We start from the raw sequence: 10,983 nt of genomic DNA on the forward strand, positions 1-10,983 counted from the left end.
TGATGGTGCCAACTTGGGCCAGTGAAGCAACATCCTCCACAACTAGACTGAAGAACAAAATGACAGCAACTTATCTGTTCCCCTTCCCCCAATTCCCCAGCACTGTTCCCATCCCCCCAATTCCCCAATAAAAAAAATCTTTAAAAAAAAATGTGAACTAAACTTTCATGGAAATTGCTAATTAATGTAAATAAGTCTCTAATTAGTTGAATATGGAAGAGAAGTTGTTTTTGTTTTGTTTTGTTTTGTTGAGTTTTGGGGTTTTTTTTAGAAGTTTCTTACCTATATTTCCACATGGGCAGGTGAACACACACACACACACACACACACACACACACAAACACACACACACGCCTGCATGCTCTAGAGAAACAGGCCTCAGGAATCTGGCGCCGGTATCGACAGCTTGCCAGTCTGTTTCTAAATGAACTGCCGACCTGGGTCTCCTTTTCTTCTCAGAGGCCACTTGGCACAACCCCATTCATCTGCACAGACTGTCACATTCTCTCTCCCGGATTTCTCCCGTGACCTTCATTTTATTCTCTGCTCATGCTGGAGTGTGGTGGCCGAACGGGATTGATTAAAGTTTTAGCCCTGTCTTGTTTTAATTCAAGAGCTAAACGGAGTATTTAAATGAACTTGTAGCCGGACGGACTGTCAGGATTCTAAAATCTGGTTAACATTATCCCTCAGCAACCCCACCCCCCATTATCACTGCTCTGTCTCCAGGTTGGCTTCTGGGTGATGTTCATCGTCGGTTAAAAATGACATCATCGCAGAGAGTGAGAGTAGATTAATGTCCATTTCCATCCATCCATCACTGGAGTCCCTGGGTTCATTAAGTGTGCTCCAGTCATGATTTCCCTCTGTTTCCCATAATTCATTGAGCGGTCTAATGAACCAGGATTGAGTTTGTCAGTTTCACCCAGTTTTGACTAAAAGGGACAACAGTTTTTTGGTTCCAGGCATCTTTTACCCTGGATAGAGAATGTGAGGATAAGGGAAGAGAAAGGCCTGGCATGGTGACATAAATGTCCGAGCACACTCATTCATCATTTCTATTTACAGGTGCTATACTATGAAGGGCTTCCACAAGATCAGGGATGCTGAACTCACACTTTTTCTTCTGCCCTGGGTCTTCAGTCTGATTGCTACTTTTGAGGCAGTCATCCGGTCCCTCCATTCTGTTATTCCACTGTAATCACCTGTGGTTCTTCTTATGACAGAGGGAGGAGCATGGGAGAAGTGGTCCAGACATCCATCACTCAGGGCTGAATCAGGCATGTAACATCACAACCAGGACCCCACTAAACTCTCAAGGGTCTGCTCATCTATTAATCCATCCATCCATCCATCCATCCATCCATCCATCCATCTATCCATCCATCCATCCATCAATACATTCATTCATCCATCCATCTATTCAATTCAGCAAGTATTTATCACTTGTCTTCTATGCGACAGACACTATGCCAGGTGCTGGGGTATTTTTAAATGCACCAGAGGTTTTGGGTTTATTCAGGTATGGTGAGGCCGACAGGTCGGGAGATGACTACCCCTGAAAAGATAGTTTGCTATACCCTAACAGCAGGTCCTAGAAGGTTTATCTTGATGAGATAGAATAGTACACCACAAAAAAGAACAAGATATAAATAAATGCAGCAACATGGATGAAACTCAGAGACATACAGATGAGCATAAGAAACCAGATGCAAAAGAGCCCCGTTTCTATGAAGTTCAAGAACATCTAAAAGTTATAGAGATCAGAATAGTGGTTATCTCTGAGTGGGTAGGCATTGACTTAGGGGTACAAGGGAAACTTTTGGGGTGCTAAAAATGTTATATAAGGTGCTCTGCATGGTTGTTATATGGGCAATGCAAATGAAAAAAAGAAGAAAAAAGAGAGCGAGAACGAAAGAAAGAGAGAGAGAGAGAAAGAAAGAAAGAAAGAAAGAAAGAAAGAAAGAAAGAAAGAAAGAAAGAAAGAAAGGAAGGAAGGAAGGAAGGAAGGAAGGAAGGAAGGAAGGAAGAAAGAAAGAAAGAAAGAAAGAAAGAAAGGAAGGAAGGAAGGAAGGAAGAAAGAAAGAAAGAAAGAAAGAAAGAAAGAAAGAAAGAAAGAAAGAAAGAAAGAAAGAAAGAAAGAAAGAAAGAAAGAAAGAAAGAAGGAAGATAGTTTGTTGTAGTTCCCAAGAGGAGGGGCACACCACACCACGCCATACCATGTGGAGTGCCACATGGAGACACCATGGTCACTCAGGAAGCAGAGTGAGCGAGGGGAAAGCATGGGCAAAAGTCTTTTGTGGCTTTCATGGGGAGGAACAGGAGAGGCGGGGTAAGCAGCTGAGCAAGCTTGGATTGGATAGGTGGGAGAAGTCCAGCAGGCTCTGGTCTATAGGGATGGTCCCCAGTTGCCATGAACCTGGGCTGATTTGGAAACAGGAGGAGGTTGTTCTGGAATGCCAGCGCCTGATGAAAGGTAGAGGGGTTGTGTGGATGTGGGATTGGTTTGCACATCAAAGGCAGGACTGGCAGACAAGTTGTATGTGACCCCTAGTTATTAGCTAACCCTGAGATGGGCAGTCTCTCCCTGGGTCTGCAAGGCCCCAAAATGTCAAAAGCATCACAAAATATAGAAAATTAAAATTATGATTACTATACGGGGTCTTGAAAAATGACAGTCTCTGCCTTTAAATAGCTCACAGACCTCGAAACAAACAATTGCGGTAGAGTTTGATACAATAATGGCACAAGAAGTTGTACCAGTCACTTTTGGGGATGTCTGCCCAGTTCACAACCTCCCACTCTTGGGACATACACCCCAAATCTAAAGGAGTAGCCACAGCCAGGTTTGCAGTTGATGACTTCACCTTCCCCTTCCCTCCTCAGCCATGGCTAATCGGACCTAACTGGATACCTGGTCCCAAGCTCAGTCAATCAAATGTCCTCTCCCACTCATTTGGAATTGGGATTCAGGAACTGCAGACCTGTGTGGGTGGAATTATAACAGGTAAACCCAGGGGCCAGAAGACAGCCTTACTTCATGTAGACCAGTGATCCCATCTCTGGCTACACAGTAGAGCCATCTGGGGAGGCTGTAAGAAATACTAATGCCAACGTAGCCATTGGAACCACTTATACCAGAATCTCTGGGGGGGGGCAGGTATCGAAGCCCCTGTTCCCAGCCTGATTCACCCCAATACCCACCAAAACTGCACTGTACCCTAAGCCCTCCGAGAGCACCACTGTGTGGAAGTGACTGGAACTGTGCTGTCATTTGTGTGGCTATTCTACATATCATGCACTCGTGGAACAATGCAATAGAGGGTGTTTTTAATCATCGTTCTCCCACTGAGCTTCTACTAAAACTAATGTCCATCAAAAGAAGAGGTATGGCGCACCCAAGAAGTCAAACACATCAATTAGCCAAGAAACAGTTTTCAAGAGGGGGATGAATGAGAGGAAAGACGAAGTTTCTGCCCCGGAGGAGTCTTGAGTCGAGCTGCAGAAGGGGTCCGGATGTCGACATAGATACACACACATAGAAATACATATATACATGTGCGGTCTGTTTGACTGATAGTAGGAAAGCAAACATAATACACAGTGAACAAATGGCACCCCATGTGATGAGAAAGGAAAAATCACTCTGGGCTGGCTGGACCAGGAAGACTTCCTGAAGGTGGGGGGATTTAACCTAGTGTCTTGAGGGGAGGTGGGATTTTAACAGGTGGAAAAGGCAGGCAGCCCACTGCAGGTTCATGGACCAGAGTAACCAGCAGTGTGGGGGCGTGAAGGGGCATCGTCCCCACCCCACTGTGAAAAGCCGGCCCCCCCGGAAGGTGTTCTCAGGCCTCCCCCAACCCAACCCCAGCAGCTCTCCTCAATCTACACTGTCCTCAGGTCACTCCTTTCCTACAGCCTTGGGATGTGTCCCCTTCCCCAAAAGGGTGACTTCCTTTTCGAACAAGCAAACCAGAAAAACTCAGGAGCTTAAACTGTCCCTGGTTCACATCCTAGAAAGCACAAGGACCCAGGTGGGGCCATCTGATCCCTCGGGGACAGCAGGTATGGGGAGCTGAGATGGGCTATCAGAAAAGACAGGGAACCTGGTCTCACCACTGGGCAGATGATGCCTTTCAAAGACACCAGTGCGTCAAGCACTTGAACTTCCCAGCCCCACCTTCAAACTAGGTACTCTAACAGGTACAGAGAGACAAGAGTTTTGCTCCAGCTGCCCAGCTCTTCCTAGGAACTATCCCTAAATGCCCTGGAGAAAGTATAAAACCTAGTCATTCCAGGGGAAATGACCTTTCTCCATTCTATCTTCACATTTGCAAATCCCTCCCCAGCTGGAGAAGAACCAGCCATGCTAGTGAGCGCTGTCTTCCCTCTGAGGCCCTTCTCTTCCCCTCTCCTCTGGTTGCCCCCACTAAGTCCCCCCATCCTCCCCCTCCCCATCTCTACCTGGACCCCTTATACCTTAGCTGCAGTCCACTCTCAAGTGTTTAGCCTAAAATTCTCAAATATCTGCCTGGCCCTCTAAGGCCTTCAAACCCACAGCCTCCAGTTGGAGTTGCAGGTCAGGGGTGTCCGCTTTCCTTGCCCTTGGGGTGGCGGGGGGAAGCTCAGATTTCTACACATTCATTTCTTTAAAAACATTTCTTCCCTCCTCTCAGTTTGGGCGTGAGAATGACATCTGGGGACAGATGTCTCGGGTGCCCCTTTTCATGGGGCTGGGTTTCCCCTTCTGTGCAATCCAGGGTGGACCCTGACCTCTGGCCAAGGGCGACCCCTCCCCCTCCTCCTGATCCTGTTTATGGGCTTTTTTTTTTTTTTCATGATGGCAGCTTATTTGCAGCCGTAGGCTTTCAGCCACGCTCAGCTCTGCTCCTTTCTGCTGCTGTGGAACATTTTCCATGCCACTGGGGAGTGTAAATGCTCCTCACATGCATTTTTGAAAGACTTTGGAAGCCTCTGCATAAATCAGTATAAGTTCATTTATGGTTTTAGAATATTCTGGATAATTTATTCGGTGTCAAGGATCCTGAGCCCGAACTGAGCCTTCACTTTTCAACCAGGGAGGGCCCTTGCAGGGAGGGCTCCGCTGCATTTCCCTTGCATGTTTGTTTTGGTTTGCCCTGAAATGCTAGCCAGCCACAAGGAGACCTTTATCATTATTCCAAATAGATTTTTCCCCTTTCTAATGACATAATCTTTGGAGGTTTGACACCGAGCCACTGCTTCTTCCCCTTTTAAAAAACCAACAGCTCATCGAGAGCTCTTCCTTCCAAGCCACGCAAGCCGCTGCTCTCAGATTTCATCTCGCTCTGCTGCCCTTCCTGAGCGTTGGAACACCGCATGCCAGCATATAGCTCTCCTCCCCATCACTTCCTGCTTCCTGCATGCCGGCCAGGGCAGGCAGCATATGGAAAAATGAATCTGGTTAGGGTGACACAGTAAAAAGAATAACATCTTTCCATTTTATATTCCACATGTGAGTGAAGTCATGTGGTTCTCGACTTCTTCTGCCTGACTTATTTCACTTAGCATGATACTCTCAAGATCCAAAGACGTTGTCACAAATGGCAGGATCATCTTTTCGTATGGCTGAGTAATATTCCATTGTATGTATAGATCACATCTTCTTTATCCAATCATCTATCGAAGGACACTTAGGTTGTTTCCATGTCTTGGAAATATGAATAATGCTGTAATGAACATAGGGGTACATATATCTTTACGTTACATGTTTTTAGATTTTTGGCGTAGATACCCAGAAGAGGAATTGCTGGGTCATATGGTAATTCTATTCTTAATTTTTTGAGGAAACTCCATACTGTTTTCCATAGTAGCTGTGCCAATTTATATTCCTACCAGCAGTGTATGAAGGTTCCTTTTTCTTTACATCCTTGCCAATACTTATTGTCTTGTTGATAGTAGCCATTTTAACAGGTGTGAGGTAGTATCTCATTGTGGTCTTGATTTGCATTTTCCTAATAGCTAGCGAAGTTGAGCATTTTTTCATATATCTGTTGGCTGTTTGTATGTCTTCCTGGGAGAAGTGTCTGTTCAGGTCCTCTGCCCATTTTTCAATTGGATTATTTGCTTTAAACAAACAAAAACTCACAGACACAGACAATAGTATTGTGGTTACCAGAGGGTAAGGGGGGTGGGGGATGGTAGATGAGGGTAAAGGGGGTCAAATATATGGTGATGGAAGGAGAACTGACTCAGGGTGGTGAACACATAATACAATATGCAGATGATATATTATAGAATTGTACACTTGAAACCTATATAATTTTATTAACCAATGTCACCCCAATAAATTTAATTTAAAAATTTTTTTAAATAAATAATAACATCTTACACCTAACAGTCTGCAGATGTGGCACGCTTGGCATTCTCAGGGCCTTCCTACCAGAAATGGCTAGAGAACGACACAGCTGACATTTTTAGCAATTTGCACAAAGTCGATCCCCTGAGGGTTTTTTATATCCTTCCTGGCGATGGATTGAGATTCAGATGCGCGGTGTTCCCTGCATTTTGCTCTCTATTTCCTCTACCCTGAATCACGTGACCAGGACCTAAACTCCTGTCCACAGAGGACAATCAGAATGACACCTTTAGTGTTTGTGCCTGATTTTATGGCCTCATGATCTCGTGCCCTTTGGCGTTCAAAGGTCACATCAGGCAGCAGGCAGGGAGGTTTTTGATGTAACCTCTGAACCCCAGAAAACAAAAGGACAGAGGCCCACAGAGACAATCCTTCTAAAACTGGTCATATAAAGAATGCAACTCAATCAGCTCAGAGCATGCAAATCACCGAACATTTTTATGGAGCACCCGGCTAAATCCAAACGTATAGCCAGAAGCAGGGACACAAACCCCATGATCCCAAATACATAAATCAGAGCTTGTGAACAGCAAAGCAATGAGTTTACAACCGGCTCAGGATGGGAGGATTTGCAAGATGTGATTTATAAATTGGTTTCCTTCTTCCCCCCGCCCCCATCCACACACAAGCACACACACTCGCATAGAGGCTGGTCACTACCACGCTGCCATTTGAAAATCAAGCATTTTCCTTTCTGAAGGTTTGTCCAGTGGCTAAGCCCACCATGGACAGATGTGAGGACCATCAAAAGCCAATGCATTCTCTGTGGCCACCAGAACTATCCTCACAGAAAGGCTGAAAGTCAGTGGAGCAGGCAGCTGATAAGAAAGACGAGGACTTGTGAAATAGGTGGAAGGTTGGCCCCACAAAGCAGGTCACATTCTGCAAAACAGATGTCATCTCTCATACTGCACAGATTGTCCCTCAACAGGCCCTTAATACCTGGCATGTACGCCCCCCCTGGGCAAAGGTCAGACTAATTTCTGAATGGGTGAGAAATACTATTCAAATAGTTAGGGAGCTGAGCAGGAGATTATCCTATTTTTCATGACCACGGAAGTTTTAGTTCTTTCAAGAAAAATACCTAAATGTGTGCATCTAGCTTAGCTACATAAGATGCTGACACTGGGAAAAAGATCTTGAGAACTTTTGCCAAATAAGCCTGTATGAGCAAAAGTCCTGTTCAGAGACCAGACCATGGGGAGAAAAAAAAGTAGATATGCCTTACCCTTTTAAACAAAGATTCAGCTTACAAATAAATGATGTGTCCTCCTCTACAGTGAAACTGAAAAATTGTGTAACCCTCATCACAGACCATCTATTTGGAAGAATTTCTCTCTGCTCGGTCTTATCCAGGCACCTGCTTTCCTTTTAATTTTGCATCAAATTGTAATTTCACTGGCAGGAGAGAATACATCTGTAAGTATATCTGAACAACAGCACAACTATGTTTAACAAAAATGTGTCCTGAACAGTGGGACCCAAAAGCAATCTTAGATGTGATAAGAATCCTAGAAAGGACCCTAGAAAGAAAGAATCCTGGTCTTAAGAGTTGGAAAACCAATGCTGTGTAATGCTGGACAGCTCACCTGACCCTCTGAGCTTCCATTTCTTCATCTGTAAATTCAAATTGCACTTGTGTTTTCTGAGGGTCTGGTCTGCATAGGCTCAGCCCAGGTGCTGAGACAATCTCTGACCTGTCCCGATATCTCTGTTCCTGTACAATCTTATCTAGACGCAGGAGAATGGATTAAATAGCTGGTTCTCTGTCCCTCTCCTTTAACTCAGGGATTCCACAACCTGTTTCCTTCTCAGGAGGAGTGACATACAACCCACTGAAACCATTTTCCAAATGATACCTGAGTAGCAAACATTACTTGTAAATGTGCTGCAAAATTCTCCATGTTATTTTGGAAGCGCAGTCTAAGGAGTCTACATGAGCTATACAGTAAAGCTGGTCAAAAATGGGAGTTACCGGAGCCTCAGAGCATTCCTGGACTGTTTCTGCCCATTGAAAGAGCGAGGCTGCTGTGACTGGAAAGGCTAGGAAACACTTGGTCGGGTCAGTGCCTCTTTATACATCCCAGAGATGCTCAGAGAGGTGCACCGGAGGTCACATGACTACTTGGGACCAGTCAGGACTGAGGCCCAGGTTTCTCCATTCCCAGACCATAACAATGGCTACACAGTGAGCATTTTCTCTCCAACACATTTGCATGTCATCTCGGTTCATCTTCACAAGAAGCTGCTGGTAGAAGCTACTCTCCTCATGTTAGAGATGAGGAAGCAGGGTCCTGAGAGGTGCGGCTACTTGCCCAGGTCTCACAGCTGGTACGTGGGCGGCCAGGACTGGTTCCAGGTTCTGTCGAATTTCAGGCCTGTGCTTGTAACCAACTGCCTCAGCCCTGAGACCCCATTTCTATGCTCTGATCACACAAGACTGCCTCATAAGCAGGAGATGTGAGCCTTCCAGACCCTGGGGAGTGTGGGGGGTGGTTTCTAGGAAAGGCAAGAAGGGGGTGAGTGAATGGTGTCCCCCCAAAAATATATCCACATCCTTCCTAATCCCCAGGACCTGGGGCTGTGACCCACTTTGGAAAAAGGGATCTCTAGGTGATATCATCCTAGATTATCCTGGTGGGTCCTAAATCCAATGATAAGTGTCCTTATAAAAGACAGAAGAGGAGACATAGAAATGGCCGTGTGACGATGGAGGCAGAGATTGGAGTGATGCTGCCACAAGCCGAGGAACGCCTGGAAGAAGCAAGGAAGGACGCTCCCCTGGAGTCTTCGGAGGGAGCACGGCCCTGCCAACACCTTCATTTTGGACATCTGGCCTCCAGAACTGTGAGAGAATAAATTTCTTTTTTTTAAAGCCACCCAGTGCGTGGTACTTTGTTACAACAGCCCTAAGAAACTAAAACAGGGGGGAATAGGGTTTTCTTTCAGAAGAGTAGTGTTCCTTTTTAGGAGGTGTGGGTCCAGAGGGAGCCTACCCTCTCTATCTGCTACATCATCATAACTCTCTTCATCACACCCCTGGCCAAAGCGATGGGCTCTGTGACACTGAAATCTCCATACTTCCAGAGCGGGAAAGAGCTGAAAAGCCACCTGGTAAGTTAGCACCAGCCCCCAGCTTAGACCCCAACCTGCCATTACCATCATGCTCTTTACCATTATAAAGCTTCCAATAGTGTTTTGCTTTGTTTTGTTTTACTATTATTCCATCTGCCTATTGCCTAATGGAAACTGTTTCTTTCTCTTTGTAAGACTTGATTGACAATTGAACCCAGAAACATTCTAGCCTGAGTCCAAAAAAGTCGATTTACAAATTAGCCAAGGTGAGAATATGTTAGAGAAGGTTTTTTTTACTTCAGTGAAGCTTTCCTTTAGACCCCTATCCCTCCCAAATACGAGGTCTGACAATTAAGTTCACAAACTTGTTGCAATGATGTTGCTAACCATTTTTGATACCAGAGGGATTATTCATTATGAATTTGTACCAACTGGACAAACAGTTAACCAAGTTTACTATTTGGAAATGCTGAAAAGGCTGCGTGAAAAAGTTAGACGACCTGAAGTTTTCCTATTGAAAGAAAGACATTTGGATGACATTCAGGACATCAAGGGTAATATGACAAGAGCTCTGATGGCCATTCCAGAAAAAGAGTTCCAAAATTGCTTTGAAGGGTGGACTAGGTACTGACGTCGGTGCATAGCTTCCCAAGGGTGACCACAGTGATATTCGGCAATGAGGTATGTAGTATTTTTTCTAGGATGAGTTTGTGAACTTAATTGTCTGACCTCATATGTTAAATGTAATTAGATTTCAAAACTCTGTTTCCATGGAAATTTTTAGGAACACAATTCTTATGTAAAGCATCATCCAATGTTCACATTTCCTGTTTGTTCATGACGAACCCTCAGGTTGTGAGGTGAAGGGCAGGGTTGCTGGCCTCCCTTACAAGATGGCTGTGTGACAGAACACAGCCGATGTGACTAAGGGCTCCTCCTTACTTCACCACTGATGGATTGAATCACCCTTCACTGTGCCTATCATCTATAAATTGGAAGGACCACCTACCCCACATGAAGGCAGGTTAAAAAAGGAATGACACAAGGCCAGCCGAGTAGCACATTGGTTAAGAGTTGGCTCAGGACACCAGCTCTGAGCAGCAGGGCCCTGGTTCGGATCCCACATGAGGGCCAGTGATGCTGCGCCCTCTACAGCTAAGATGGTGAACAATAGCTCGACCTGAAGCTGGGCTGTTGTGAGTCGCCGGTGATGCCATAGGCTGCAGTGGGCTGCCGCGAGCAGCAGTCCAGTGGCCAGCGAGCGACTGCCTCACCCGGGAAGAGCGCAATGATAATACCAACATGGGCCAGTGAAGCGACGTCCTCCACAACTAGACTGAAGAACAAAACGACAGCAACTTGTCTGTTCCCCTTCCCATATTCCCCAATGCTGTTCCCCTCCCCCAATTCCCCAATAAAATCTTTTCTTTAAAAAAAAGAAATGACACTGTCTGCTTCTTACACTGTGTGCTGTGAACACAGAAGTTCATTTGATTGTCATTTTTGACACT

The sequence above is a fragment of the Hipposideros armiger genome, unplaced genomic scaffold, assembly GCF_001890085.2.
Source record: "Hipposideros armiger isolate ML-2016 unplaced genomic scaffold, ASM189008v1 scaffold_52, whole genome shotgun sequence".
Lineage (NCBI taxonomy): Eukaryota > Metazoa > Chordata > Mammalia > Chiroptera > Hipposideridae > Hipposideros > Hipposideros armiger.